This window comes from Amphiura filiformis, chromosome 17 (genome assembly GCF_039555335.1).
Source record: "Amphiura filiformis chromosome 17, Afil_fr2py, whole genome shotgun sequence".
NCBI classification, from domain to species: domain Eukaryota; kingdom Metazoa; phylum Echinodermata; class Ophiuroidea; order Amphilepidida; family Amphiuridae; genus Amphiura; species Amphiura filiformis.
Genome location: NC_092644.1, coordinates 6,042,182 through 6,048,586, shown reverse-complemented (window position 1 = coordinate 6,048,586; position 6,405 = coordinate 6,042,182).

Sequence of the window (6,405 nt, the reverse complement as noted above, 5' to 3'; positions counted from 1 at the left end):
TAGAGCTGTGTACAGAATGGTATACAAATACAATGGTAAGAATATTTTCATGAGGTATGGACTGTTCCACATTCAACGAGGCTTTGCCGAGTTAAATGGAACAGTTCATATTTCACCTTATGAAAATATTCATCACATTGAACAAATAAAAACATTCAATATTTGTTTTATATAACTCATTTAAAATTCTTTATCTTCCACTTAATTTTATAAATCACCAGGAAAACAAAATAAATTACAAAAATATGACAAACTGTATTTATTTTAGAAGCGACACCCACACCTATAATTGGCGAGTCAAGGTGGTCACTGTTCGCGATATACGCCCACGTCTGTCAGTATTGCTATGGTAGTTGCGTGCCAGTGCAATTTAAAATGGACTATTGCACTGGCGCGGAGTGCAATAGTAATGTTTTTATAAATAGCAAAAATATTCAATAGTAATTGGCCAATCAAATGAGTTATATAAAAGCAATTCATTTGGGTTGATATCATTTTGCAATGTATCTTGAGTATCCACAATCCACATGTATTAGCCAACCACAACCAGAAAACTTGTTGTGAAGCAGTCGTGATGACCAAAAACAAACAAAACAATCTAAAATCATTGAATTCAAGTCAACAATTTGCCTCTGCATTGTATGCACCTAGGACATTGTATTTTAATAGAAAGAAACTGTGAATCCCTAAAAGGGCATTTCTCAAAAATGCCACTGGAAACCTGGCTACATAATATTTATGTACAAAAATTTCTCGTAGATTAATTTGTTTGGCAAAAATATAAATCAAATTTGAATTACGTTCTGGTATACCAGAACAAAATTACAATACAGTGGCCTATGGAGCAGTGTAATACACATCATGCATAACTCGCAAATGCAACATTGGAATCAACTGAAATTTTGGGAATAAGTTTTTTTTGTGGATAATGATATCTACTGAAAAATGTCATAAAAAGAGGAGGCTTGGATCACAAAATACTCCTTTAAGACGTTTGCAAGCTCCAAGTGTAAAACGTGCACACAATGCAAAAAAAGACAGATTTGGGTAGATCTTATTATGTGGTTATGTCACATTATATAAAAGTGCTTACTGCTTACAATGTTACCAATAAAATACATGTATGACATTTGAAGCTAAATACGAACAATAATGCATGAAAAAAAAGTTATTTCAAATGGAGCCACCTATTTATACTAGAAATTTTAATTGAATAAACACCGCTTTCGACAGCTGTACATACACAATCCAACCTTGATCGTATATATATTGTGTATTTCAAACTTTGGATGCAATACTAACCAATCACAAGTGCATTTTGGCATGGTTGGATTCTCTTCCATGTTACGCATGCACACCCCTGTTTGTAAATACCTCCAAACGAGGACCTTGATTAATTAAACGAGGACCTATGATTTAATACTATCTAACCCAGGACTCACATACCCGTTTTTAATCGACACACCGTGGACGTCACACACACACCAGACAACTTGCTATTCAACTGTGACCTGTCCTATACCCCCTATATATAGTAGACCTATCTTATATGCATTCTTGCATCATTTATGTTGTCCTGAGCATAGAAACAAACTGAGAACGTCCTCAGTCGGAGGTGTGTCCTCAGTTGTATTGTGTGTATTCAGTTGTATTGTGTGTATTCATATGTAGGTCCTCGTTTGGAGGTATTTACCAACGCAGGCATGCACAGGTGCATACACTGGCGAATATCGCACAGTGTACGCGATAAAAGTGTCATGCTATGTCAGGCTGTGTTCATTCAATTGAAATTTCTAGCATAGGTAACCATTTGAAAATCACACTCCTTGTGTGAATGATTAAGGACATGTCTTCCACAGGCAGTATATGGATTTCAACTGGAAATGTGACTAAGTCCATGTTCAGTATAATTAGGTGACTGCAAATGTTAAGAGGTGCAGTTCTAAAACAGTTTCTCTACAAAGCCTGTGCATAAAAGGAATTTGGGTATTATCAGCACGAGATTTCAGATCTATCACAGACTGCAAAGATAAGAGTTTTAGTTTGCCGTAGAAATGATGATGTAACAGGATAACTACCATAGCAATAGGTTAAAACAATTTTTGAATATATCACCCTGCACTACAAGCAGGTTGCACTCATCACCTGTGTATGTCTGCAATCATAGATTGAATACAATACTGCTCATACTGCAATAATGCTCATGTTACAGATGTGAGGGATTAGCATGATATGAATATTCTATAGAATTTATGATCCAGGTATTTATCCATGTTCTTTGATATCCTTGGTTCAATGCAAAGGTACCGCATGAACGTACTAGTGCAGTGCAATATAGTCACCTATTGTTTTAACCTATTGTTATAGTGGTTAATCCTGTTACATCATCACTTCTACAGCGAATAGGGTTGACAGCCCAGACCACTAGCTAATTAAGCCCCTGAGCACTACCTGCCGATCTAACATTGCCTCTGATTGGTCAATTACATGATGCTTTCACTTTAATCACCAATCAGAATGGAGCTTTGCAAATAATTCACCCCAATTTTTTTGTATGGTGAAATTATTCTAACAATGTTGCTGATTGGGCCAATTGATAATGAAAACTTCTTTTTGGCCAATCGGCAGGTAGTTCTCATGGGGCTAAGGGAACAAACAAAAAAATTGATGAAGTCCAATGAAAGAAACTTGTCTTTGTTAGAGCAGGGAGTGGGTTAAATGTTTCATTTTGGATTTGCAGAATGATAAAATTAGTTACTTTTAAAGGGCTTGGTAAAGATCTTTTTGTTTATTCCCTATTAAAGGCCTATTCAGTGCTTTGCTCATCCGGAGGATTGTAAAAACCATCAAAATTCACTTTTGGCACCATTGTTAACATCATAGATGTGCTAACATAGCCTGCTAAGGATTAAGCCAAAAGCCAAGTATTAAAGACAAAATAAGACATTTTACATGAATCTGAAATAATTTCTCAAGTAGAGAAAGTAGCTGCATGTATTTACACGGGGCTTCAACTTTGTCGATACTGCTGTTTTCCTTGTTTTTCATTTCAAAAATACCTAATGACAATTTTAATGACTTATCCTTCACTTTTAGACAACGTGTAAACAATTTACTGAATAGGCCTTTAAACCTTGAATGCTACAATATTTTTATTGTCAATAAATTACAGGATGTATGAAATTGCTAGACTGATCCATTGTCATATCTGTTGTCTGCTAGACTAAATGCATCGGGCGTCCTTCGTCTGCTAAACTAAATCCACAAGTCATTGTAACACTCGGGCCCGACGCAGGGGTGGTGCATCACCCCCCCCCCCCCCCCAATTTGGCAAAAGTCTTTAAAAAATCCCAAAATATCACAATTTGGAGCGTAGCGAGCAAAAAAATCTCGTTTTATATGCCTTTTTGGCCAAAAAAGGTCCAAATTTGCCCCCCACCCCTGGAAAAAAGGTCCACTTTTTCAAAATCAGCACCCTCCCAAAAAAAATCCTGCGTACGGGCCTGGTAACACTGCGTTATGTATTTGTGTTATGCTTGTAGTGACGATTGAACAACTTTCCGCTCATTCGTGGCGGGCTCATGAAAAATTCTTAGCGTGCCTGCCTGCAAAATTAACCATAAGGCACGCTGTTTTACCTCGTTAAAGAGGAAGCCCCACCAGAGCAGTTCTTCTGGGGTGAACCAAACCTTTCTGGTTATCAAATTAATCAGTGTCAAGGTTATTTCTGAATTTGACAGATATGCCAATTTATGTTTTAATGTTATTGCATCAATTAGCACCTGTCAAATTCAGAAATAACCTTGTCACTCATTAATTTGACAACCAGGCAGGTTTGGTTCACCCCATAAGAACTGTTGTGGTGGGGCTTCCTCTTTGAGAGATTCAATCATCAGGGCACTCATAAACAAACTGCCTGTGTCAGATGCAAACTAGTCTTTAATTCTGTTTCTGATTATACTGGGCTTCTGTCTACCTGGGTGCACTTGTTGCTGGGATATTTTCAAAAGGGATAGGCTTCTCGACTGCTCAGTGCCAGAAGTAGGTAAGTGCAATAGCTGCTCTGTGAACATTTGGCAATTTACACACAGTAGATTGTAGTGATCTACACATGGCAGCTATTGTACTTACCCACTTCTGGCATTGAGCAGTCATTAATATCTCCATGTGTGTATGGCCTTTTAGTTGATACTGATGTTGTGTCAATTTAGGAGAGAATCCAAGAATTGATTCTCCTAAAGATTCTCGTAAACAGATTTGTGTGAATCAAAGTTGATTTTCGCAAACTATTATACTTTTTCACAGACGTTGATTGGTGAGAATCAAGCGATTCCCACAAATTTACTCTGCAAGAATCAAGATTGATTCCCGCATACAGTGGAACGTAATTCTAACCCTGAACGTATGTATGTATTGTTAACTGAGCCCCTTTTACTACTGGGCCCTTTTCGTCAAACATGCCAGTAATTAATGGTTAACTGTCTAACTAATAATAAACAATGAAGGAGTCAAAAGAAATATACAGGATTCATCAAATTGACAGAAATGGTCGCAAAATTATGGAACATGTTTATTTCAATATGCAACATGTAAATGGTTAGCATTAAATAACATGAGGAAAATGTAAATTTTGTCAGATATTGTGTCTTCTTAAAGAGGAAGCCCCACCAGACCAGTTCTGGGGTGAACCGAACCTGCCTGGTTATCAAATAAATCAGTGACAAGGTTATCTCTAAATTTGACAGGTGTTAATTAATAGATTAAAACATCAATTAGCACCTGTCAAATTCAGAGATAACCTTGTCACTGATTAATTTGATAACCAGGCAGGTTTGGTTCCCCAGAACTACTATTACGGGCTTCCTCTTTAATGTGATTTATTCATGGATCACAAGCAATCCCATCATGACTTTGTGTTCCCTAAAGTTTGGGATCATAGTCATGTGGATTGAGGGGTCCTGTGCATATAGACGAATCCAATTTCACACATTCCTACACCTCAGTTGCAGCCATAGCCGCAACAGGGACCCAGCTATCTCAACTAAGATGTGAAATGATGCGACCTTGAAGGGTATTTTAAACTGCTTTCTATCACCCGTGTTACATGTAGACAAAATGATGACAGTTTACAACACAAAAGAATCTAACATTGGATTTTAAGCGGCTTTAATCCACCCAATTGGGCAGTCACAACACCAGTTAGGTGCTGCGGGGACCCAATAATGGCCGACCAAATCCTGACCATGACTTGGCTCGTTGGATTTGTGTATAGTGAAATTGGGCTATTTCACTTGACATCCACACGCCCCTATGAAAGACATGTCCTTTATCTTCTACACAGGAGGTGTGGATTTCAAAATTATATTGAGTCACCAATTCAGGTAAGCCCATTTAAAATTCACACTCCTTGTGTGGGAGATTAAGGTCATGTCTTCCATAGGGGGTGTATGCATGTCAACTGGAATAGCCCATGGTGGTTTTCTATTCAAGCACTGTGGTATTCAACTCGCAAAAGGCAAAAACTAATCTGGGTTGCTTTCTTTGCTATAGAGGCCCTGCATGCTTTTATCGATTGGCTCCAAACAAAGGATTTGATCCGGTGTCCTTCACTGTAATCATGGCGCAGTGCAGTCCATTCAATCAAATGTTGTCATCAATCTATTTGATCGTAGTGCAATTTGTTATGTGTGTGTGACGAATTGTCGCGGTAGATTGCAATCGATCATGCTTTTGTTGAATGCATTTGAGAAGTCCGCCATATTTTCGGTATGATACGTCATATGCACAAACTCTATACGAGAAAATAAAGTCCCACCACTGAATTAAATGAACAAAAGTGCGCATCAGTTGCCCAACTGCATGTGCACCATTCTATATCAATCCAGGGGTAGTGCAGACTTATGCAATGGGGTCATAGACGCATTCCTTTAGCTTTTGGCGAACAAAATTATCAGTTACAAGTTGCTAAACGGTCATTTGACTCCATGATTTCTACTTTTTGAAACTTTGAAATGTTTTGGAACATTTTGACCATAAACAAAATGCGTTCATAACGTGTTTATTACATTTGAAAATTGTGTTTGCTGGAAAGCTTTTAACTAGGAAATTAGTGTTTTACCCACAGAATTAAAGCCAGAGAACCCGGACTCAACCGCCATCTTGATACATGCAGGGAGCACAAATAGGGGTTTTCAGTTCCGCTCGGAATGCGCTAAAGGCAATTGTTTTCATGTGAGCGTGACATCGTATACTAGGCAAATTTGAGAGACGCACTTGATACAACCTACACAGGATACCTACATGTAAGCGCTTCAGGTGAGACACAGAATTGTTTTCTTTCATTTATGTGCACCGTCTGCCAATTTTCTCCCTATAGCTGATGGTGCTATTGTGCGTGGCGGTATA